The sequence below is a fragment of the Euprymna scolopes genome, chromosome 19 (genome assembly GCF_053919585.1).
Source record: "Euprymna scolopes isolate OS-2025 chromosome 19, ASM5391958v1, whole genome shotgun sequence".
Classification (NCBI taxonomy): Eukaryota; Metazoa; Mollusca; class Cephalopoda; order Sepiida; family Sepiolidae; genus Euprymna; species Euprymna scolopes.
In genome coordinates this window covers 78,480,218-78,505,561 of record NC_136500.1, presented here as the reverse complement: position 1 = coordinate 78,505,561, position 25,344 = coordinate 78,480,218, and the positions used below count along the sequence as shown (strand labels likewise).

At 33.5% G+C, this 25,344-nt stretch overlaps 1 protein-coding gene and 1 non-coding gene across 29 annotated transcripts in view; one reads left to right on the top strand and one right to left on the bottom strand.

Moving 5' to 3' along the window:
• LOC145239774 (rho GTPase-activating protein 39-like) overlaps positions 1–25,344 on the top strand; it is a 1,121,368-nt gene that overhangs the window by 930,369 nt on the left and 165,655 nt on the right. The window lies entirely within an intron of this gene.
• On the bottom strand, positions 19,643–19,715 carry Trnar-acg (transfer RNA arginine (anticodon ACG)). Its single transcript has one exon. It is a non-coding gene; the product is annotated as a tRNA-Arg (tRNA).

The following is a 25,344-nucleotide window of genomic DNA, read 5'->3' as shown; positions in this document are numbered from 1 at the left end:
TACAGGGTCAGGAAAAGAGTGGTGCCCTTCCCTACATCTTGGTGTAGTAGCTAATGAAAAGGGAGCCTTCAGGTTTTCCTTTACTATAGTTGATCACTTCTATTAGGGAGCACACATAAAATTTCTGTTCCTTAATTATTACACATAAACAAAAGAAATAGACAGAAAAAAAAAAGACTAAACCCCTTATTCATAAAAAAATGTAACAATTTATTTCACACTCCAAATATGTACACATGTCCTTAGTACATGGATATAATAAAACTGACTTCTCAACAACACTGGTCTAGATGAGGAGACTGGCCACTTATCACAGAACTGGTTTCGACAAAGTAAGAACCGGGAACAAAGGAACAAAAAAGATTTTATTTAGGAATTTTTTGAGATGAGGATAATTTTTATTTCGATTCATAACATTCCAGCTGATGTAACTTCCAGCCTCCTTAAGTTCATCGTCTCAGACTTGTGAATCGCTACAGAATGTTAGATGATACTTTTTGTTTAATCTATGGGGATAGCTTTCTCTTGTTCTGTCAGCCATGCCTGGGTAAAAATCTTAAGTAATTCGTAATTGTGGTCTTAGTATCACCCACAACGACCTGTGGCATAACAGATATCAGTGCTAAGCAATAATAAATTCTAAAAGACAGTCCTTTGGAGGTTGAAGGTTCAGTGTTGGCAATACTAAGAGCACAGTTACAAATTATTTAAGACTTCTACCCTGTCATGGCTGACAAAATGAGAGCATGCTACCCTCGTGGTAAGGAGTTCTGTTTGAAATTCCCATATAGATAGTCAAGTTCGAGAAAATGCACCTGAAGAAGGTTGTAGGGTATATCACCCGAAATGTTGTGAGAATTACAACCATGATGAGAATAGTCGTTTGAACAATCCAAGTTACCAAAAAAGGGTTGATTTGCCGTATGCTAAACCAAAACAGGTTTGCGAGAACTGTTTGCGAAAGCGATGAGCTACACAAGAACAAATAACTCCAGCTTCATTTCATTTTCTGTCTCATCTGAAGCAGTGAATGTCAAATGGTTCTAGATTTTGTCAACTGATAAACATTTGATATTTCTATTTATAAAACGTTTCTACTTTGTCTCTTTTGACTTGCTTTTAGATGCATTCACACTTATCTACTATGGCCATACTCGAGTTTGAAACAGCATTTTGCCTGTCCGTCCATCTGTCGTTCATGCATATGTTTGAAATAGTATTTTCAGTATTAAACACACAGATTTGGTTGACGCTTCTTTTTTTTTTAAAGAAGAGGCTCTGTGTATTGGTCGGTTTGAGTTTAAAATAACAGTTTTGGAAATTTATCAGCCTTAAATTTAAAATAGTATTTTCGTTGGTCCTTTTATGCTTAAGTCTGAGATAGTTGTCCATCACAATTCAGTTTAAAATAGCAATTTTTACAGTCACAATTAAGTGAAGTAGGATATTTTATTTTTTTATATCACTAAACATTCACATTGAATGCACGCCACTTAAGAATATCCATTCTTGTTTCTCCCCACTCTCCTTATCTTTCTCTTTCCCTATTTTCTCCTTTTCTCCTTTATTTTCCCCCTCTTCATTCTTCCCCCTCTCCCTTTATCCTCTGCCCCTATTCTCTCCATCTTACCTCTCTCTCTCCTTATTCTCTCCTATCGCTCCTTTCTTTCTCCCCAATCAAACATACACCACAACCTACACATTCTAAGGCAGCCATCAACAGGAAACCTTAGATGTCCTCTTTTGGACTCTGCAGTACTAGGATACATTTCAACCTACAGATTTCAAATATTGGGTTGGGATGTATCCTGTCCTACTGAAGAGCCCAAAGGAGAGTCAAATTTGAACCTGTTGATGACTGGCTTGGTTTGTAGATAGGCTGAACTTTGTCTGATTGTGGAAATACATACATTCAACTTTCTCTCTCTCTCTCTCTCTCTCTCTCTCTCTCTCTCTCTCTATATATATATATATATATATATATATATATATATATACACACACACACACACACACAAGAAGAATACCCAAATAAAATTAATTCTCTAAACAAGTTTCTCACCACTTTTATACCCCCTTACGAAGATTAAAATGAAGGTATAATGATACAAAACCTTATTTCTAGAATCTATGCCTCCCCTTGGCAAACTTTCACAAAGAAAACACTCTAGCTGAAACCATTGTCAATAATTTCCCCCACTCTCTATCTGTACCTAAACCTAAATGCGGGTTCCATAAACTCTAGAACTGCCCGCCTGTGGAACTGTTTTGCTGGTGTACTTTCCAGCTAACTACAATAAGGTCATCTTCAAGCCCAATGTAAACAAGTTCTTGTTGAACTGTCCCCTGAAATAATCAAACCATACAAAATTCCCACTGCTAACAATTACTATGCTAGTGTCTCAATGAATACCATACACTCATTAACAGTTATCCTCGAGTGGCCTCCAGGCCTTGGTAAGTGGTGACTCTTTTGATCAAAATCTATTGCATATCAACAATTTAAAGGGTTTTAAGAAGTAATTGAAATTTAAGGAATCTTGTTTAATTATACCTAATGAACAGATTAAATTCAATGTTGTGTCCATATTATATCCCTATAAAGACCCTTTAAAATACTCAAAAAAAAAAAAACCCTAAAATTTAGAAAATATCTATTAATACCTAATACTTATTGTAAAAATTTCACAAAAATCGGAATTTTCACAAAGAGCTTCCACACCCTTTTTTAACCCCTTTGTACAGGGTGGAATGATAAAATTGTGCTCTAAAAAAGGTGACATGGTTCCATTTCCACTTGATGAAAACCAGTTTTCTTTTTTTGTTGCAGACCATTTGCTAGTTAGCCAGTTGTGTACAAATTCCAAGAGCGATAGGAGCCTTCTATCATGTCTGAAAGTGATACAATGTCCAACGAGCGAGGTCAGAGATGCGCCGCTGTACAACTCATGCTCTCTACCGATCCAAGTTATGTCAACAGGACCAAAATGCAAATCCAGATGGTTCAATGCTTGAGGTCACAGCTCAAGAAAGTTTCCGGCCAAGGTTATGATCTTTGGGGTGGTTTCAAATGAGGGCCACATCATGCCACCTCATATTTTCAAAGTGTGCTTGAAAGTCAACACCAAAGTGTACCTAGATGTGTTAAAGAGTGTGGTGATCCCTAGTGCAATCAGGTGGCTGCTGACAGACTCTGGTAGCAGGACTCGGCGCCAGCCTACAAGTCGAAAGAAACACAGGCTTGGCTTCAGAAGGAGTGCTACAACTTTGTACCTTTCTCTCACTGCCCCCCCCCCCGACCTGAACCTACTGGACTACTTTGTTTGGTCATAAATTGAGAACATCACCAACATGACCTCCCACGACACCAAAGCCAGCCTGATCACCGCCATCCGCCAAGTATTTCCACGCTCATGTCGGGCTTATGGAAAACACATGTTCCCAGTTCCAGACCCATATTGCGGTGATTGAGACTGGAGGCTGCTACATTAAATAGATGTCAGCTCTACTACATAATCAACTTACATGAATGGATTTTTTTCAATAAAAGTTTTAAATAAAGCTGTAATGTTGTTTTCTTTAGGGTGACAAGTTTATCATTACACTCTTTATAAAACTAAATTAGAAAAAATATAACCCACATTTTGACTACTTGCACCTAGCAGTTCAAAATTCATAATGATTGGTTAATCAGTTTATGAATGAATCTTACATATACAAATATATAAAGATACAAACGCCTAACTTTATATAAAAAAAAAAAAAATATATATATATATATATATATATATATATATATATATATATGTAGATATATGTAGATATATAGATATCTTTATTCTTATACCTTTTATTCGTTTTCTCTCACTCACATGTTTGGTGTTTCTGCAGTGGTGGTTACCAGGCAACTACTTCATACATAAGTTACTTAAGCAATGTTTTGTTGAATTCAAAGAGCCATATTGTTACTTTATTTTTTTTGTTCCTTTTGATGCCAGAATTGCAATATTCTATTGACCAATCAATATAAAGGACATTATTGATTGCAATCAGTGAATTTGATTACTAATATTTAACATGTTGGCTTTTTTCCTACATTCATACTCAATGTCAAGGTATATTTGACTGACGTAATGCATAGCACAATAGACTATGGAATCAGCTTTACCAGATCCAAATCCTGTTGAATTTATTTATGTACTAATCTGTTGAGGAAACATGTGACCATGCATCTATGTGCATTCACTGCACAGGCCATGATTGTCCACTTGTTGTCTTCATCTGAATTTTGTGCTTCATTTCAATTCCAGTGTAAATGATGTAATGATTATGAGTACATCCGGGTTCTTCCTTTTCACAAGAATATAATTAGCTGGTTAAGCCATAAATACTGACTGGTAGAGTCACCTGGGACAGACATCAATAGGTATACTACAACCTCATGCAAAAGAGTAAGTTTCGACCACAAACATTCATGCAGTAAGGCAACTTACCCGATTATTACTTAAAACTGTAGCAAAAACCACTCAGCTACTTCAAATGAATATATCCCTTTCATGAGGCATATCAGTAAATGTGGTTCTTGTTACTGCTGTAAACAAAAGAATTCTTTAACAGTGTTTTATTTTGAAGTTGTTTTCTTCTACCAAATAATAGACCTGCAAATCAAGACAAACGTATCTGCTAACCAAACATAAGCAATCCACCAGTTTAAGGCCCAGAGGCCCATCTGTCTCGTAGACCCACCAAACTGACCTTTGCTGGAATATATATGTAAATAATGGCTGGATCACACCACAAAACCATTAACGATTTGTCAGTTGTTAATCTATAAACATACAAAATTACTGCCCAGAGTGTCTTGCATCTGGAGTAAACACTAATTTGTTTAAGATTTCAAGTAGTTCGATTTCTCAACATGAACACTTGTTTAAAGAGTCAAAAACTTTTCCAAGTAGAAAAAAAAAGACTAAATTTTGGGTGGTCAATTCCCAAACCAGATATTTTTCCTATCTCCAATTTATCGTCTGCATGCATTACAACTATGCACCCAACTAAACATGCAGCATCACACATGTTTGCAATCATTTTGTTACATGTGAATATGTTATATATGCACCTATTGATGCACCAGTTTAAAACAAATAACAATCTTTTCTTTTTTGAGCTTACAATGATACTTCTCCATCAAATGACAGACTTGCAATCAGAACTCATAAGTCCAACCAAACACAACCAGTTCATCAGGTTAGGGCTCGAAAAGGTTATTTGCATCTGAGAATCACAAAACCCCAATTGATTTTTTGCCCCTTTGTTGTGATATACAAAGATATCATTTGTACCACACTACAAGACTACTTCAAAATCATCAGCTGTTAATTTATGGGCATGATCACAGCATGAAACATTGCATCCCAAACGATATTACTATTTTCAAGATGTCAGTTATTTATTGGGTGGCTTCTCTTCCCTTATCTAAATATTTCTTTGACCGCATGCAACTCTGCTAAACATTGCAGCATTGCAACCATGTTTACAAACATATAAATCTGTGATTTCTGCTACAACTCATGTATAGATAAAAAATAGTAACTTGTCTTTAAGTATTCGTATACAATGAATTGTTTACAATGCCATTCAGCATGTTAGCTTTGTTACTAATATCCATACTGATTTTTCCAGTGTGTGAAAAAAAAAAAATCCTTTAAAAATTCCAAACTCCAAATGCCAAGCTCAATGAAACACAGGATGTAATGGACTTTCTATTATCCAAATTCTTCATTTATGTGCATACTCCAGATAGCTTTGTCACATGATTTAGAACAAAAAATTCTGCTGTTTATCATGGTCTGGAGTCAGAGTTTCAGCTATCAGGAGCAGCATGCTAGTATCGACCCTTATCTCGTCACCCTATCCTTTTCATGTGCATCTTCTTGATCTTTCTTCAATTAAATCTTCTATAGATGGTTTCTAAATCTTCTTTAGACGGTTTCTAAATATAACTGGAGTGTGTTAGCTGAGAAATATGCCAAAACCATGTCATTGATGAATCTGTTAATATTAAGCTGCTTTCTGATATTTGCTTATTTCGCATCTTATATGTTTCGTATAAAAAAGATTGAGATTTCTCTTATGCTCTGCCAGTTGCATAGGAATTATCAATACTTTGTAAAGTCTTAACTTTTGAAGTGTTTATATGCTCTTCCTGTTCACAACTGTTCTTTTAATTGTCCATGTACAGAAGTTGCCATTCCTATTCTTCTGTTAATGTCAGAGGATGATCCTGGAACCTCTGAGCCATGAAACACAAAAACACAGCAACGGGGTCCACCATTTTGTTTTGTAGTAGTAATTCTTCTAATGCACTCACTTCCAAAAGACAAAAAGTTTGTTCTGTTTGCTGTCAACAAACAGGGGCTGGGAGAGGAAGAAGAGGAAGCAGTAGACATAGTTGGCTTTATGGGAAAGAGGGTGACTGTGCTTTTGCTCAAGCAGAGAAAACGGTGAGGAGAAAGAAAAGTTCCTCCCTAAAGAAAGTTCCGGCTCAAGGTGAGAAAGAAAGTGAGGCTGAAGGATCCAGCAGCTTTCATGTTTGATATATTATCACTATATTGAGCTTTTTTTCTGATATTTGCATTTCATAGTCTATTTTGCATCTTAAACATTTCAATGCAAAGACATAGAGCTTTCTCTCATGCTTTGCCAGTATAGAGCATTTTTTATTTGCATATACAGCAATAGAAACTGTCACTATTTTTGTAGAACTTAAATAAAGAGTTATTTCCCTTGGACTGAAGACAAGCGATTTATCGACCTGGGGAAAATATACACTTATGACAGTTTGAGAGGTAAAGAAAATGTGCCTCACATTACAGACTTCAATTATTACACATTCAGAAGCTTCTACCTTACCATTTTGCTCTGTAAGTTGTTGAATAAATCTATTAAAGATCACACTTTGTGCTCGTTTTTGAGTAGGTATTAAACTGATAATGTGTATCACCAGATGTAACAATTTTGTGAAGTGTTAATATATTCTTCCTGATCCATGTTTTTCTGGTAAAATAATGGATGAGAATTAGATCAGTTTTTTCTTTCTTTTTTTAATTTTTTTGTAAATGTTATTTCACCCCCAAACAAGGCATAGTGCCACTAAGTCGTAAGAGTTACTATTTGGGACCAGTTTTGTGAGAATACTATGGAGGGAGTTGGGCAGCAAGATGTTTGTTCACATCACACTTGAACTTCTGTATGTCAGTACAATCAGGAAGCAGGAGTGCAAAAAAGAATTCCAAAGTCTAGCAGTTAAAAGGAAGAACATTTTACGACATCTAGGGATCTCTACAGTGTAGGGTTGAGATTTTGCCACTTGTCAGGTTTGTCGGTATTTATGTTGAGGAGGCACAAGGATGCTACATTTTCAGCGATGAGACAGAGGTTGGAGTTTGGATTATAATACAAGACCTATTAGGTTGTCGACGCTTATGCCAGATTGTTAATCGATAGACAGACAGGCAAACAGCATGCTGTGCCAATCATATTAGTCAGGGATCAATCCTCAAAAATTAGTCCAACAATGCCTGGGTCATTGTGATGACCATTATTTTCTTTTGGGCTATTGTATTTATTCTGTTTGACTCATTTATTTTGGAACAAATTAGTTTATAGCTGCCTGGTATGCCTTTACTGTGAAATGCGGATAGCATTACTAAGGCATTTTAAGGGGACAGAATATACCATCTCTTGTGTGTTGATGTATTCTCCCCCACTTTCCGGCTTTGTGCCACATCTTTCTGCCGTGAGAGGGAGGTAAAATTTCTAGAGGTGATAATCTCTTTAAGTTTGACTTTTTGATTAGACATTAATTTCAAATCTACAATTGCTGAAATGTTCATTTTTTTTTTTTTATCCAAAGTAATAATTTCCCTTTACCAAATGGTTAATAAACCGTTTCTAAAGATCATGTCTTCATATTTAGAGTGACATCTTCAGCTCCCATTAAAGAAGGCATGTTAATTGAGCTAATGTGGTTAAAAATTAGGACATATTTTTTTCATTTTTATTTTTTTAATCCTTTTTACTTTTTTTTAATTTATTTTTTTTTGTAAAATGAAGTTCATCTTGTTTCTGCTTGTGCCATTATTAAAACATTTATGTCAGAAGAAATCGTCTTTCTTAACTCATCAGTTTATATTGAATATAAAACATGAAATTTGATTGTTTGAAAAAGTCTCGATGTTAATAAATTGTCATCACTTTTTATATGTCAGTATGTGTGTGTGTTTCTCCCCTCTATGTAACTTAATAGGACAATAATATGAAAAAAAAGTTTAATATGTAAAACTAGGTGGTAATAAAAATAATAGGAAATATTGTTGTATTTAAACTCTGTTAAAACAAATGAACCGGCCCATTTGGCATAACGGTTAAAGTGTCTGCTGATAGGCCAGAGTTCAAAAATCTTCTTTCTTTTTTTTTTTTTTATTTTGTTTTGGCTTTTGTCCTTTTTTTTTCATTTTAGCTTTCGACTTTTTGCTGTTTTTTTTTTCATTGGCTTTTCTTTTTCTTTCCTTTGTCTTTACTTTTTCTTTCCTTTGTCTTTACTTTTTCTTTCCTTTGTCTTTTATTTTCTTTCCTTTGTCTTTTCTTTGTCTCTTTTTTCCTTTCTTTTTTCCTTTCTTTTTTCCTTTCTTTTCTCCTTTGTTTTTTTTCTTTCCTTTTTTCCTTTGTTTTTCCTTTTTTTTTTCATTTGTCATTTCTATATTTACTTGTTTCTTTTTGTTCCTTTTTTTTGTTTCTGTTTTATGCTCTTGTTTTTAGTTTGTTTTATTCCCCCTTTCGTTTCTTTTTGTTTCCTTTTCATGTTTTTTTTTCTTTGTACGAGATATTTTTTTGTTTTGTTTTCCTTTCTTTCTTTCCCTTTTTTTTTTTTTTTTTTTTTGCAAAGGTATAATTCACACTTTAATCCTAAGTTATAGCGTAATTCTTAAATGACATAAAAATCTTGTTTTAATCCCAAATTAAAATATTAAAGAAATGAACGTTGGAAGGGGGAGAGGATGTTCTACAAACAAACAAGTTGTTGACTGTTGCCCCCCCCCCCGAATTAAAAATGTATACATCGGTCAACAATCTCAGCTTATGCATATTTTTCCATGAACATCTGATAAAAAATATATACTGAGAGTAGATGGGGGTAGAAATCTCATTTCAATACTAGCAAAACTAAAATAAAACATTGTTTAATTAACTGAGGTGGCCGATAGGTACATTATAATAATTTTTTTCTTTAAAAATAGATATCTCACAAAGATAAAATCAGAGAAAGATTAAATCTGAACAGTATAGGGAGAGGTGTACAGAACACAATACTTTGTAAGTTTGGTCACATTTCAAAAAATGGATTCGATAAGAGTTCTTGGATTAGTAGATGTAGAATAATTGAGAAAGCAGGTTCGGGTTAGCAGTGAAAGGGGCCAGGGAGTATATGGATGGTGTGATGAGGATGAATTTGAAAGAAAGAGGGGGAAAAAGAGATAGGTTAGTTTGAAAAATAATTTTATAAAGCTGTCCTATGCATGCTAGCATGTAAAGCAGACATTAAACCAAAGGTGATGATGATGCTGAAAAAGAAGAATGAATATTAATAATAATAATAATAATTACAATAATAATAATAATAATAATAATAATTACAATAATAATTACAATAATAATAATAATTACAATAATAATTACAATTATAATAATAATAATAATAATAATAATAATTATAATAATAATAATAATGAATGACTTAAAGTTGTATGCAAAGAACAAACACCAGCTAAGTATGCTTGTGGGGACTGTTTTAAATGTTCAGTAGGTATGAATTTTGTAAGTAAGAAGTGTGGTACTCTCAAATTGAAGATGGAAAAAATTATTGAAAGTGAAGCAATAAAGTTTTGAATAGGAAAATGATAAGAGATTTGGGAAGAAGGGTAAACCTATTTAGGAATTGGGAAATTCGAAAAAATAAAAGCAGAAATAAAAGAAATAATAGGAAAAAAAATACAAAAGAAGACTATGGTTGGTTCTTTGGTCAAGATGGACTGGTAAAAACAAAATATCCACAGTAAACCCATGGGCAGCAGTTATATTTCGATATGAGGTGAGTATTATTCAGTGGAAAGAAAATGAGCTGAAAGGTATGGACAGAATTACAAGGAAAATGATGACAATGAATGGCGCTCTTCACCCAAAGAGTGATGTCGATAGATTATATGTGAAAAGAAAAAAAATAAGGACTAATAGGTGTAGAACGATGTTTAAAAGAAAATAGTCTGAACGTTTACATTTCCAACCGTAAGGAAAAGCTTATAAAGGGTGTGTCAAAATTTGAAAAACTTGTAAGGAGCTAAGAATTCAAGGCAATAAATGAACAAGAATAGAAAGACCAGTAGATTGAAAAGAAAATGCATGGTCAGTTGAGTAAAGATCTACCAGAAGCAGTGGACAAGGGAAAAACTTAGCGATAGTTGTTAACTTGAAGGTTGGGGCAGAAGCCATACTATATGCAACACAGGAGCAAATGCTCAGAACAACTTATGTGAAGTATTACATTGATAGAATGGCTGAAAGTCCCCTATATTGACTGTGTGAGCAGAAAGATGAGAATGTACAACACATCGTCAGTAGTTGTGAAAAGTTAGCCCAAAAGGAATACAAGAGACAGCATGACAATATTGCAAGAAAGAGCCGTTGGGATACATGTAAGAAAAGAGTTGGGATGCAGTGAAAAATGGTGCGAGCATGTTTCAGAAGAAGTGATGGAGAATGATAATGTGAAATCATTGTGGGATATGAATATCCAATGTGATAATGGGATCGAAGCAAGGAGACCAGATTTTGTTTTGTTGAAAAAAAAGGAACATAGGATAATAATCATTGATATAGTAGTGTGCCAGCTGATGTGAATGTGGAGGAAAAAAGCAAAAAGGTTGAAAAGTACTGAAACTTGAAAAAGAAGATAAAAATATTGTGGAAGCTGAAGAAAGTAAAAGTTGTACCTGTTGTGACAAAAGGATTTGACAAGTGGATTGTGATCCATTGCAATGTTGGCGTACTTCAAAAGACTGCTTTGTTTGGACCCGCCAGATTCTTGCAGAAAGTGGTGGAAGACTAAGACAGGAAAATTCTGACAGCCTATGATCATTCGTTATGATCTGTCGATCAGTATAAAATCAGCAATGACAATGTCAAACTTCTTTGGGACATACGCATGCAAACTGATAAGGTTCTTAAACCTTACAAACTCGATTAAGTCTTTCTAAGCAAAAACAAGGGAACTTGCTTAATCATTGACATAGTCTGCCTCTTTGATACCATAATGCAGGAGAAAGAACATGAAAAAAAAAAAAAATATATATATATATATATATAAAAGATCTAAAATGGAAATTAGTAAGACTATGAAAATGTAAAGAAGTTAAGGTGATTCCAATTGTAAACAGATTGATGAGACAATTTCTCTTCCAATTCTGCCAAAGGCTTGCCTGGCCTGTTAGAAACGGTCAAAATGTTTAGGTACAGCTTGAATATCTAAAGTCAACGGAATTGACCTGATGTTCAAAAAATTTTTTAAATCCAACAGTTAAGACGACTATGATGATGATGATGATAAAGAATAACGAAGAATGAAGAATAATAATGTGAAACTCTTTCTGTTGTAATTTTCTATCCGGTCAAGGCTATTTCAATCAATTCTATTGTACATAATTATCAACATCTGGTCTTTATTGGAACCTTTATCGTTAGTAAGCGTTCTTAACCGAATGGCAAATCATATGGAGAATAATGAGTCTTGATAATTATACTGCAGACAAATGGCAACAAATAATGACGTTTTGTTAATGCTTAAAAAGCAATGTGCCAAAAGGCAAAGGAAAATAATTTTCCCGCTTTCTAAAATCCTTTGTTCTAAGTATTTATCGGCACTTGGAATCAACTATTTTGCCAAGATTTGTTTTGATCTTTCACAGTTTTAATTTGAACCGGGTTCCTCCAGAATTCTAAGCTTCCTGCAAGAACAAATAAGAAAAGTTAATGCAATTGTGACATTTTATTTAATTTTATGTAACATTATTAAAAATGCACAATATAATCATGGTTTAGCCATTTCTACTATAATTTATTTCGTCCTGAAATGGAAGTCGTCAGGTTGTTGGTTATTGTAATATCGTGGTATACACAGCATTATATCTAATTTCTTATGTTATTAAAAATACAATCATTGGGAATATATTTAGTAGTGATGGGACGATTTCAATATTTTTCCCAATTCTGATAAGATTACCGATTTTGTTCTAAATTCTTGATTCTGATACAATGACCAATTCCGATTCTTTTAAAATCTTTAAAATAATTGGCTATAGAGTTGTTGTTCGTTTTTTTTTTTTTTTTTTTTTGAATTTTCAGATTAACTTAAAAACTCATTATGTGCATATATTTTCTATAATATAAGACGCATACATGTAGAGTGATCTATAGATTTTAGTTTTACTGGTACTTTACAATCAATAAATATTTATCATTAATATCAGCAATGGTAAATTAAGTTTTAAAAAAACAACAAAAATAAATAGTTAAATGATTTGTTTTTGGTATTGAAAACAGGCTCAAATTTTTCTGATTCTGATAGTTCAAAAAGTACCAATTTTTGTGTCGGTTCTTAATTCTAATTCAGATTAATTGTCCTAACACTAATATTTAGTCATATTTGTATAGTGCCAGTATGAAACCACCTCAAAAGCATATGGACCCAATCTCATCCCGGCTGTACTATTAAAAAATGTTCCATTGAGGTTGCTCCAGTCCTCTCCAAACTTTTCAACAAATGCCTTAACAAATCTTGCTTTCCTGACTGCTGAAAAACTGCTTCTGTGGTATCAGTTTACAAAAATTCTGGTGAAAGAATTGACCCATTAAATTATGGCCCCATAAACCTCCTTCCTCTTTTCACTAAAATATTTGAGTCCATAATTAACCAAGCTCAAGTCCATTACCTTTCAGTTACTAATCTTCTGTCCAACCAACAATATGAATTTAGGCAAGCCCGTTCTACTGCAGATATTGTAACTGTAATCTCTGAACATATATATCATACATTGAACAAAGCAGGGGAGGGCATGGCAGTAGCCCTAGATATGTGTAAGGCTTTTGGCAGTATATGGCACAATGGTCTTCCCATTTTTCTGATTCCGATAGCACATAAAGTACCAATTTTTGTGCCAATTTTTAATTTCGATTCAGATTAATTGTCCTGACATTAATATTTAGTAATATTTGTATAGTGCCATTATGGAACCACCTTAATTAGTCAGTACCCACTCGATGAGCGGGATCTATATGTGACTCACTTTATCAGATGCGTCTGAAAGTAATGTTTCTTTAGCTAATTTAGTGCCAAGATTTATCTAATGTCTTTTAGAAAATTGTCAATAAATTAAAAAAAAAAAAAGAAAGTATTCTAAACAAACCGTATGAATTTTCTTTAGCATTACCAAAAAGTTGACAAAGAAATATTCATTTTTTTTTTCTTTAAACCAGTTATTCAAAAATACATGTGCTATGATATTTATCATGAACTATGGTGAAAAAAAAAACATGATAAAGATATGGCAGATAATTTTATTTTTTGGCGTAGGGGTTCTGTGAAAACTGTGAGAAGATATTCAGCACAGAGAGTGTAACATAGCGATTTGAAACCACTTCCATTGTTTTCCCCTGAGAATTTTATGCATATAAAAATTTCATCAAAATAGGATATATTTGAAATTTTAAAGTCACTTAGGTTAGAAGGGTACTTAAAGATTTGGAACCACTTCTATTGTCTTTCCTAGAAAATTCTACATATAAGATATAAATTTCATCAAAATAAGATATAGTTGAAGTTTTGGCACTTCTGCATTACACGGACGACACCATTGTTAGGGGGCAATAACTCCCTATTTCTTTTTGAAAAATAACACTGCAAATAAATAACAAACAAGGTTTTTTGTTTTTTTTTCCCAAACACAAAAATATTTGAAAACCAAAACATTTATTGTATAAAAATATATCAAAATATAATTGTAAAAACATTTATTAAAAAGTCTGCGTAAGAAAATATAATTTTAATAAAACAATTTCTGGATTTTTTTTTTCCCTTAAATATTTTTTTGGAATTAAAGTAAAATTTAATTTTTATTCCGAATAATTTAATAATTAAAAAACATTTTTCAAATAAAAGCAACATTGGATATTTTTTTTTTTTTACTAAAAACTTTTTGAATTAAACTAAAATTATCACTGTAACAAAATATAGTTGCAATATTTTGACCAAGAAGCACCACCTGGCAACAATTTAGTGAAATGCACCAAAAAAAAAAAAAATGGCGCCGTCCATGTAATGCAAAAGTGCCGAAATTTTAAAGGGATTATGCCTTCACCAATTAAATCTTAGCAGTTGACTTGGGCACACATCTATTGATGGGAAATTTTACATAAGAATACACTTTTAGATTTTATATAGATTTTCTAGCCTTTCTTTCTAGAGGAAATATACATACTTACACATACATTAAATTTTATTCATAGAGAGGGGATGAAAAATACTTGCACATAAATTTTGATGTTTCTTGAAATATTAAACGTTTTCACATGATGTCTTTTCATCATTAAGTCTTTTGTAGGAAATTTTTAAGTAACCTAAGTCTACAAGTTAGTTAATACATCAATAAATATGGTCTTCGTCAGGTGGTAACCGCGACGGGATAGAAACTCTGAATCTCCTAACTATATCAGCAATTACTGCCTTCCATAGTTGTCGTCTCACCATGTTTTGCCAAGTAAGCCTCTGGCAGGATTGAAACCGCTATCTTCACACAATGCTCACCTGAAACCATAGAGATTCAATGTCTATATCCACTGTGTGGACATAGACATTCAGTGGAATAGTTGGTCGAAACGTCATGAAACAACAACTAAAAAGATGAGGATAACAGTCCGCAATAAATAAATTAATAAATAATACTCATCTCAATAATGAATTCCAATTAAATAATATGGGATTTTACTGTTAGACGGGTTTGTCGGAGGTATGTGCATCGAGGGAGTACAAGTGCAATGAGTTCATAAAAACACATTCCATTAAATTATTTGTAAAACAGACAGAAATGCAGCAGTGATGTGACAAGAGTTGGAGCTTGGTTAATAGTGATGTGACAAGAGTTGGAGCTTGGTTAATAGTGATGTGACAAGAGTTGGAGCTTGGTTAATAGTGATGTGACAAGAGTTGGAGCTTGGTTAATAGTGATGTGACAAGAGTTGGAGCTTGGTTAATAGTGATGTGACAAGAGTTGGAGCTTGGTTAATAGTCGAGGCTTATTAGATTGGAGTTTCTTTTTGGACCCTGTCTAAGAGGGAAAGACTAGGGATAGATGCACCAGCAATACATGGGTGAATGGTGGCTACTCAGGTGAGTAATTTTCTAGCATGGTAGAGGGAGTCCACCTTCTTTGCAGCAGCCTTTGCAATATCTTGATTAAATTCTGATCATTTAACTCATTGTTTCCAATCCTCTCAATGGTGTTGTTCATCGCCTACTGAAAAGCTTCTTAACCCTTGTCCTAGAGTGGCTTTTGGGCCCTTATATGTCGTGATTCAACAGCAAAGAAAAATATTAATTATCCATTGTAAATCGAATCGTAATTGAAATCAAAAATGCAAAAGCTTAAACTAAAACAAATTATTTAAAAAAGTTATTTCGAACTTCATAAATATTCTCTTTGCTCCTTCACATGGCTAACACTATATAGTCAGTTTACCCCTCCTGACATTCGTCCTATAATCAATACAACCCCCCTCCTCGCTCGCCTTACACTGAGTTATTGCTTATGGAATCTAGTTACTAAATACTTCAAATATTTTATGTCCTTCATAGTCATCTCTGCAAATCTCAGCTGTGAAGATGACAATAGCAAAATGGTAGCTACAATATGGTCTAACATGGAAATCAGATTAAGGTACTAGACATATCACAAAAGGATTTGTAATATTACCTCCCAACATTGGTGAGTTATGTCCTTAAACCATCTATTATATAAATAGCAGTTGTCTATGTGTGTGTATTAGCTTAATATACACATATTCAGCTAAAAGTAAACAAAAAATACAAAACAAATACCCACAAAGTTGATATATTGTTGATCAGCGTTGACTCTGGATGAATTATATTTAAAAAAAAAATTATTCATTCTTTAAGGGTCAGTTGAGCCACTTTCTATCAGAGTGTCAATTTTTCAGTCATTTTATGTACTGAAGGGGGTAACTGTGATGTTTTATCAAGGAATTACTTATGTCGACTCATTCCTTGATCAATATATATATCAAGGAAAATTGTTTGTATGTGTATGTCGAGGGAGAGGAGTGGGTTGGGCAGTGAGAAAAAGAGCAGTTAGATGAAAGCAGAAAACAGAGCTAAGAGGAAGATAGAGAGATGGATAGAGAGGTGTGGGGGGGGGGAATAGTCTTTTGTTATAGACAGTGCCAGGAAGCCCTGCTAATAATGAATGGTATGTTGGTGCAGTAAACCATTCACATTCCTTAAACCATATTCAATTTATCTCCACTGAATTGTACTGTAAACCCAAGAATGAACTCTGCTAGGCCAAATTATCTGATGACGGTGTTGTATGAAACCCTGTTGATTTTTTTTTATTGCATATTAAAAATTAATGCATACCCATTTTTTTTAATTATTAGTTTTTTTTTTTTATTTTGATCACATACAACTTGGACAAATCGCCATTTTTTTTTTTTTTTTATTATTTCTCCTGTCAGTCTGACGTGTTCTACATAAAAGCTGGAACCAACATCAACAAGTTGTATTTATTGTATGTGGTTGACACACGGTCACCAACCACCAGCCTCAGCTAAAACATTCTGACCAAGTACTTTGTCTTGTTGTCAGCTGTTATTCACTGAGATTGTCAAGGACCAATGATGTCATCAGTGTCTTTGGATTGGCGTTTGTCTGACAATAATTGAAGAGGAGGGTGGTGGTCAAAGGACAAGAGAGACAGAAAGAGAGAAATTGCAGTAAAGACTCAATAAGGAATGTTTGAATTTAAAAGTTTTGTTTGTCGGTTCTGTTCTCCTTTTTGACCACATTTTCAGTTTTTTGAATTATTGTTTATATGTTTGTGTGTGTGTGTGTGTGTGTGTGTGTGTGTGTGTGTGTGTGTGTGTGCGCGCACACACAGTGGGGAAGGTAAAAAAAAAAGAGCAATTTATCAGAAACAGATTTTTTAAATATTTTTCAAACTATGTAAAGTGACGGTTAAAGTAAGAAATCTGTCACAGATTATTAAAAAAAAAAGTAAAAAATAAAATGTATTCAAAGTTTCTTCTATATTATATTTTTCTTAGTCTATCTATTAGGCCGAGATGGCTGAAATTTTCTATGTACCCTTGTACCATATTCAATAATCAATTTGACATAAAGCACTCATTTTAATAAGATTTAACTTTTGTCCGTTCTTAACAAGATAAAACGTCTAGTTGTCTTATATTTCTCCTATTTTTTCTCCCATCCATTCACCTAACAAAAGAAAGCTTTTTAATAATAGCATCATGTAGAGGTTACAGGCACCAACTGTGTTCTCAGCGTACCAGGTTCAAGTTTTGTCGGAGAAGCTGCATCACTTTAATTAATACCTTTTGAAAAGTTATGAATTCATATACTTTCTTTTCAACTATGGATTAAATAGTAGGGTTGACTAGACTCTAAAGCCTTGGTTGAGCAACTGTTCTAGAAGAAGTAAAACTTCGAAATGACACCAGTCTAACACCCAACATTGTTTCCAGTCATCTTGAACTTCTCTTTATTATTCGGCAGAAGCAATGCTAATTCAGTAGAGGTGTGATACAGAGTTGCACAATAATTGCATCACTATAGATTCCCTGCACAGGCATCCTTACAGGGGATATCTATATATTTTTTTTTTTTTTTTATACAGACGTTTAATGTAACATAAAGCAATAAAATCACAACAAAGCCGAATCAAGACAGCAGATCTTGTATATAAAAAGCTCAAATTTCTTTCAGAGCTTTTTAACAATAATACATACGACTTAACACTTGACTGCAGTTTCATGATGCACTTAATCAACAGAAGTGTATTAGTGAATTCTTAACTACGAATTCATATAACATAGCACAGACGGCTATATGCAAATTGGCGTCATGGTATGGCAAAAGAAGACTATAAAAAGAAGAGAGCACGTTTAAGAAGATGATCATGTTAGAGATGTCACATCTGTAACAAAGAATCCTGCATGGCGGAAAATGAGGAAATTGTCTTTTATACAACAAAAGAAGCAAGTTTAAGTTTTTTCCTATTCATTGTCTACTTTGCGACTGAGGCTACAACGTGTTGGCTAACGTTACATTGACACTGTTTAAGAAAACAAATTCTGAATTACCTAATCTTTTTATGTTTCAAATGTATCACCATGACATCATAGCGCGTTGTCATATTTTCTTTTGATGTGTACAACTTAACTATATTCTCTGGCTGACATGTTTTCAAATCATAAATGGAGTTTTCTTGTATTTAATTTGATTTATTAATTAAATATCTATATCATATTTCCTTTATTATGTCTGTTTATTCGATTTTTTTTTTTTTTTTTTTTTTTTTCAGAAACTATTGAGTCGATCGGGGGTAAATTTTGTATGGATCTTTGTTATAAGTTGCAAGGAATTAAGTATTAAGGTTTCCGTTCCATACACAGTTAGGAATTAATAGGTATCCATGTTTAATGCAAAAATGAGCACAAGTTTAACCATATTTAAAAATCTAATTTAAAATCTGGCATAAAGCACACATTCTAAGTCAACAGGCTCTAACATTTGTCTTTGATGAATTAAAAAAATGTAATGTGTGTATATGTGTGTGTGTGTGTAATTTTAATACCTACAGACACTTTGCTGGGCGTTCCTGCTAGCTTAGGTAAATACTTTTGCAGTTTAGCAAAAAAGCTACAATAATATCAGAGCGTCTCTATTTACACTGAACATCTATATATTACATATGAATGAGTCCCCTGTGGAATTTCCACAGGTCCCGCTAGTAAACAATAAAATAGAGTTAAAAAAAAAAATGTATATAATCTTTCTTTTAAAATTACTCTATCTACCTATCCCTTCTCCTTTTGCCTCTCCTCCATCTCTTGTGCCCCTTACACATTCTCCTCTTATGTTTAAATGTATTAAAAATAATAAAATTGTAATGAAGTCTAAGAATTAGCAGACACTATCAAATAAATAAGATGTCTTTCCTTGTTTTTAAATTGTCAGCATTATTACAGTAAACAAGGATAAAATATTATTTTTGTTTTACAAAGAGGGGTAATGAATTATACTAAAAACAACGCTGAGTCAAACGCAAAATCGAGTACACTCAACAGTCAACACCGTCTTACTATCAACGCTTCGTCGCTTACCCTGTGAACGCAGAGTAGGGGAAGTTCATATATGCACAAAACAAAACCACTGAAAAAAACAAAACTACCCTAACTAAGGGTAAGGATAATGAGTAAACGTTGGATAAAATGATTACGAACTTGCCAGGATTCGAACCTGGAATCTTCTGATCCGTAGTCAGACGCGTTATCCATTGCGCCACAAGTCCTGTCCTCATGCAAAAGGATATTACCGCGACTCTATACAGACAGTGCTAAATTCCGTTTACATGGGCAGGTAACTTTTTCAACAATTGCATGAAACGGGCCAAAACCCCTTTTTCCGGCTTTTTGTGTGATTTGGCGTTGTTCGTTACGAACCAATAAGGACACTCTAGGGACTCACACCTTTCAGGAGAAAAAAGATTTTTTCAATTTGGTTCATCCGTTCGAAAGTTTTATTGATACACACACATACACACAAGTAAATAAAACATTTAGAATTTTATTAACAGTATAGATAAACTGAGATGCAGTGAAGTCATTTTAAGTTTTTATTTGTTTACACATAAGTTAGACAACTCTAATTAATTCTTTGATCTAAAACGAGTTACTCCCCTTGTTATTTAAAATGTTTCTTGCTTTTTAGATAGACTAAAAATTTAACTTTTTTTTTTTTTTTTTAATAGCTGTAACAGTATGTTCTATTGCCAATAACAAATGAAAATTGACTACTCTGAAGCAATTTTTCAGTGTAAATGCTATTGAGCTAGAGTTTTAAAAAATCTGACAAAATTACTTCATTATTCTTTTTTCTTCAGCAAATTCGAAAAGAAATATATATCAAAGAATACTTTCAATTTAAATTAAAAAAAACAATGATAACTAATTGGGAGTGTCTGTTCTGATATTTCACTTTTCTGTTCTGGGTTAGTGAAGGAAAAATCCTTCTAGACTTAGGCAATCCAGAGTTCCTCTTTTGGGGAGCTGAATTTTCATTCGCATAAAAAAAAACAGACTCTGTATTTAATTCTACCTTCATGGGAAGGTAAGTAAATAGGAACTACATATTAATTCCCTTCAAAACTGAATGTTTGTCAAGAAAATCAAAAGAATTGCAAACTTTTCTATCTTAGTTTTAAAAATACATTTCAACTCAATTGCAATGAAAATAAAACTTGATGTTTTTATTATAAAAAGGTCATAGAAGGTCATCATAATGCAGGAAATGAAAATATGCCGGTGTTATATAAAAGAGGGCAAAAACGAAGTGACTTTTTTTAAAAACAATTTTCACTCTCGTTTGGAATGCCCCCCCCTCCCACTTTATTAAAAAACAAAAATAAAGAAAAATTTGTATGATGTATGTGCCTGTGATGAAACGGAAATATGATATTCCCAAAATCATGTAAATTGATCAAATAATTATTATTTTTATAAAAAAAATAATTTTAAAGTGATTGATAGAAACTTGTAGAAATTACAACAAAAATCTTGCAAGTTTGAATTATTGTTGAGTTATCTCCCCTGTTTATTGAGATCATTTCGAAGATAGCAACACAAGACCCTCTTACTCATGAAATTTGCTTTTATAGTCAAGTAAAACTTGATCGATTAACGTGGTTTTCAAAATATATTTTTCAGTCTGTCATATTGACACATTCATCATACAGATTTTTTTTTTATTTTTGTTGTTTTTTTTTTTTTAGATAGGGAGAGTTCTGGACAAGAACAAATTCTTTTTTTTATTAAATAGTCTAAAATAGTGACGGGGCGATTCCAATATTTTTCCCTAAGGCCAATAAAATTTTCGATTTTGTTCTAAATCTCTGATTCTAATACAATTACCGATTCCAATTCTTCTAAAATCTCTAAATATTTATGTACAGAGTCGTTACGAGGGGCGTGCAATAAGTAATGCCCCTGACCCACTTTCCATAGCAGTAGAGCAACGAAACTTGGCACAGTTATTAGTCTTTTTCTACATAAGAACCACCCAGAGTTATGCATTTCTCCCATCGTTTGATGCAGCTCTGGAGACCGTTTTTGTAGAACACTCCAGGTTGGTCCTCCAACCACAACGTGACTTCAGAAATCAAGTCTGCATCATCTGGAAAACGCTTTCCTTTTAAAAATAACTTCATGGCTGGGAAGAGGTGAAAGTCAGAGGGTGCAAGTTCAGGAGAGTAGGGAGGACGGGGGAGGATTTCATAACCACACGCCTGTGCTTCTGATCTGGTGACATACGAGTTGTGGACCGGAGCATTGTCCTGCAGGAGGAGGGTACCTTTGCTGATCTTACCCCATCTCTTGATTTTGATAGCTTCCCTTAATTTCCTCAAAAGTGAAGCATAATAGACTCCTGTCATTGTGGTACCCTTTGCCAGGAAATCTGTCATCACTACTCCCTCCTGGTCCCAGAAGACTGTGATCATGACCTTGCCAGCGGAGGGCTGCACCCTTGCCTTCTTTGGAGGTGGTGAGTCCAAGTGCTTCCACTGCATTGACTGGACTTTGGTCTCTGGATCATAGTGATGGACCCAGGTTTCCCCCTGTGTAATCAGTCTTTTGAAAAACTTTGACTCATCTTTTTGGCACATTTCCAAATTCATCCTTGAGCACTCGACACGTTCTCGCTTCTGGAATGGTGTGAGCAACCTGGGAATCCATCTGTCAGACACCTTATGCATATGCAAATGGTCATGAATGATAGTTTCCATAGACCCTGTAATAATCTTGACATCTTGGGCTATTTGGCGAATAGTAATGCGCCAATCTTCCAAAATGGCAGCTTCAACTTGACAGACAGATGCCTCATCAATGGCAGAAGGGGGGCGACCACAGACTTCCGGCAATATTTGAATTCACAATGCAAGCGTTTTACAAGGTCATATGATGGGGCATTATCACCATAAGTTTCTTTCATTTTATCAAAAGTCTCCTGTGGTGTGCGTCCTTTCAAATACAAAAACCAGATCACTGCTCGACATTCAACAGGCTCCATTTCACACCTGACTCAGTTCAAACACCTCTAAAATAGAAATCACAATTAGTTCAGAGCTGTAATTCGCCACATAACCCGTAGAGATATAAATCATTGCACATGCAAAATTTCAGCTAGATCAGACAACTGGAAGTGGGTCAGAGGCATTAATTATTGCATGCCCCTCGTATATTTTTAAAATTTTCAGATTATCATAAAAATTCATGTAATATTTATGCATATATTTATGCAAAAGTAAAAATAATCTTGTGGGTGGGGGGTACATTACACGAATATATCTAACGACATTTCTTTAAGCTTTTCCTCATATTTAATTGAAAGCTTTGATTTGATAAACTCATTGTAAGATTTTAATATTTACTTTCTACTTGTGCCATTTTATAGTGCCATTTCTTCTGATGGCATTTTCGTTAAATTTGTTATGTATAGCTTTTTTTGTTTTTGTTTTTTTGTATTATAAAAACAAGAAATATTTATAGTTTTATCATAAGTACCAGCAATGAAAAATAAACTTTAAAAAAATATTAAAAGAATCGTTTTTAAAATCAGAAATTAGGCTAAAATTCTTCCCATCTAAATGTTCCGATTTTCTGATCATGATGTATCGTCCCAACACTAATCTCAACTTCTACACAGTGAACTAGTGCATATAATTCTCTCTCTCTCTCTCTCTCTCTCTATATATATATATATATATATATATATATATATATATATAAGGTGCCTTAAACAAGTTTCTAGATTTTTTTCATATGCACACTTTAATTTGTAGTCCACGCATGAAACTCTCGTCTCTTTCAAAGTCATCTCCTCTTGTATTGTTCTCATAACTTCTGGAAAGCCTCATGGAAGTTCTCTCGTGTAAACGTATCAATGACTCTTGTTACAGCCTATTTCAACTCCTCAATTGTCTCATAACGACAGCCTGTAAGGTTTTCCTTGAGCTTAGGGAATAACCAAAAGTCACAGGGAACAAGGTGTGGATTATAGGGAGGGTGAAGAACTGTCTTGATGCCTGTCTTGGTAAAATAGTCTTTGACAAGGATGGAGCACACTTGGGACTAACTTTGCGCAAATCTTCCGCATCTTCAGTTCCTTGCAAATAATTGTATGCGTAGTTTCCGCACTGACATCAAACTATGCACTTATTGTCTCTATAGATATATGACTGTCCTTATCCATGAAATTCTTTATTTGGCCAATCAACTCTGATATTCTAACTACCTTATTCCTCCCACACCTTTCATCATCCCCTCACAGACTCTCTGCCTTCCTTGAATCTCTTATGCCACTCAAAAACCAATGCTTGATTCATGCAAAACGGGCCAAAAGCAGTCTGAAGCATTCCATACCTTTCTGTAGCATTTTTTTCAAGTTTAAAACAGAATTTTATTTGATATCGTTCTTCTAAAATGTCCTAACGTCCAGATTACATTTTTGAAATTTACCAGCTGTTGGAATCAGATTTTAGTAGGGTGTATTCCAATTCCTGCTGTAGCTGAAATTATAAAAATTGGTCAGTCATCTTATAAGATATATAGCAATAACATACTGAATTTTCAAGAGTCTACGACAATTTTAAATACCTGTATTAAAAAGTCTGGAAACTTATTAAAGGTGCCTCGTGTGTATGTATATGTGTGTGTCTGTGTGTATATATATATATATATATATATATATATATATATATATATATATTGTATATTATTCAGCTGCGATATTTCCACTTTCTACATTGTGACTGCCTTCAATGATTCTATGCATGACTTCAAGCAAACTGCATCACCTGATTCATTTGTCTGGGTTTTTCCTAGCTATATGAAAAAGAACGTTTGTTTGAATATTTGCTTGCCTGTTGTATAATAATAATAATTAATTTTTATTTTTTAATTAACTTTAATGAGAATTAATCTTTTTCAAGTAATTTCAAATTTTCCTCCAAATCAGTCCAGAGTAATTAGTGTTCAATTATCGGATGATACTATTCTAAACAAAGACCTATCACAAGATCACTCATGTTTTCTCAAGTAAAATTTTACAAGAAATTCAGTGGTGTATTAATTTTTATATTAGCGTTTATTTCTATATTTTTCCCCTTTATAATTAATATTGTGGGGTCTTGGTTAGTGCTGGACACCAATGAACAGTAAAAACTTTATTTTAGGAATTAAAAAAAAAACAAAAAAAACTAATAATGATAATAGGAGAATTCTCATTACTTCCCAAGCGATGTTGGTGCCTCTGTTAATAATAAACCTAGAAAAATAAATTCCAGCTTACTTTTTAAGCATGTCTTAATTATAATACACAATTTCTCTTGATAATATTTGAAATCTTCAATTCTACTTGAAATACAAAGTTATCTCCCTTGCATTATGTTTTTTTTTTTTTAATATAATTTAGCTTACGAGGAATTTTTTGTTCATCTCCCCATCTTATTTTTTTTCTCATATTTCATTGGGGTATTAAACCTCTTTTTTTTTTTCTTCTTTAACTTATGAGTTATCAAGGATAAAAGCTACTTGAGGATCAAAGTCATTGAGATGGAGAGTTAAGTGAGAAAGAAGGAAACTAAAATGATGAATGGAATGAACAAAATTTGATTAAATTATTCAGGACAGTTTATGGCAAGTATTTGTTGATGTTGGATTTGAAGATAGCCATGTTGTAGCCGACAGGGAAACAATCTTGCGGTAATAATTTCCACGGTTGAGAAATTCTTGGGAAAAAAAACTCTGCTTATGGAAATTCTATTGCACATAAAGGAAGAAAAAAGTTATTTTTAGTTGTTGCAACTAAACGAGTTTTTGTGATAACTGTCTCTTCTGTAAGAGCAGGGGTTGTAAAGAAAAGAA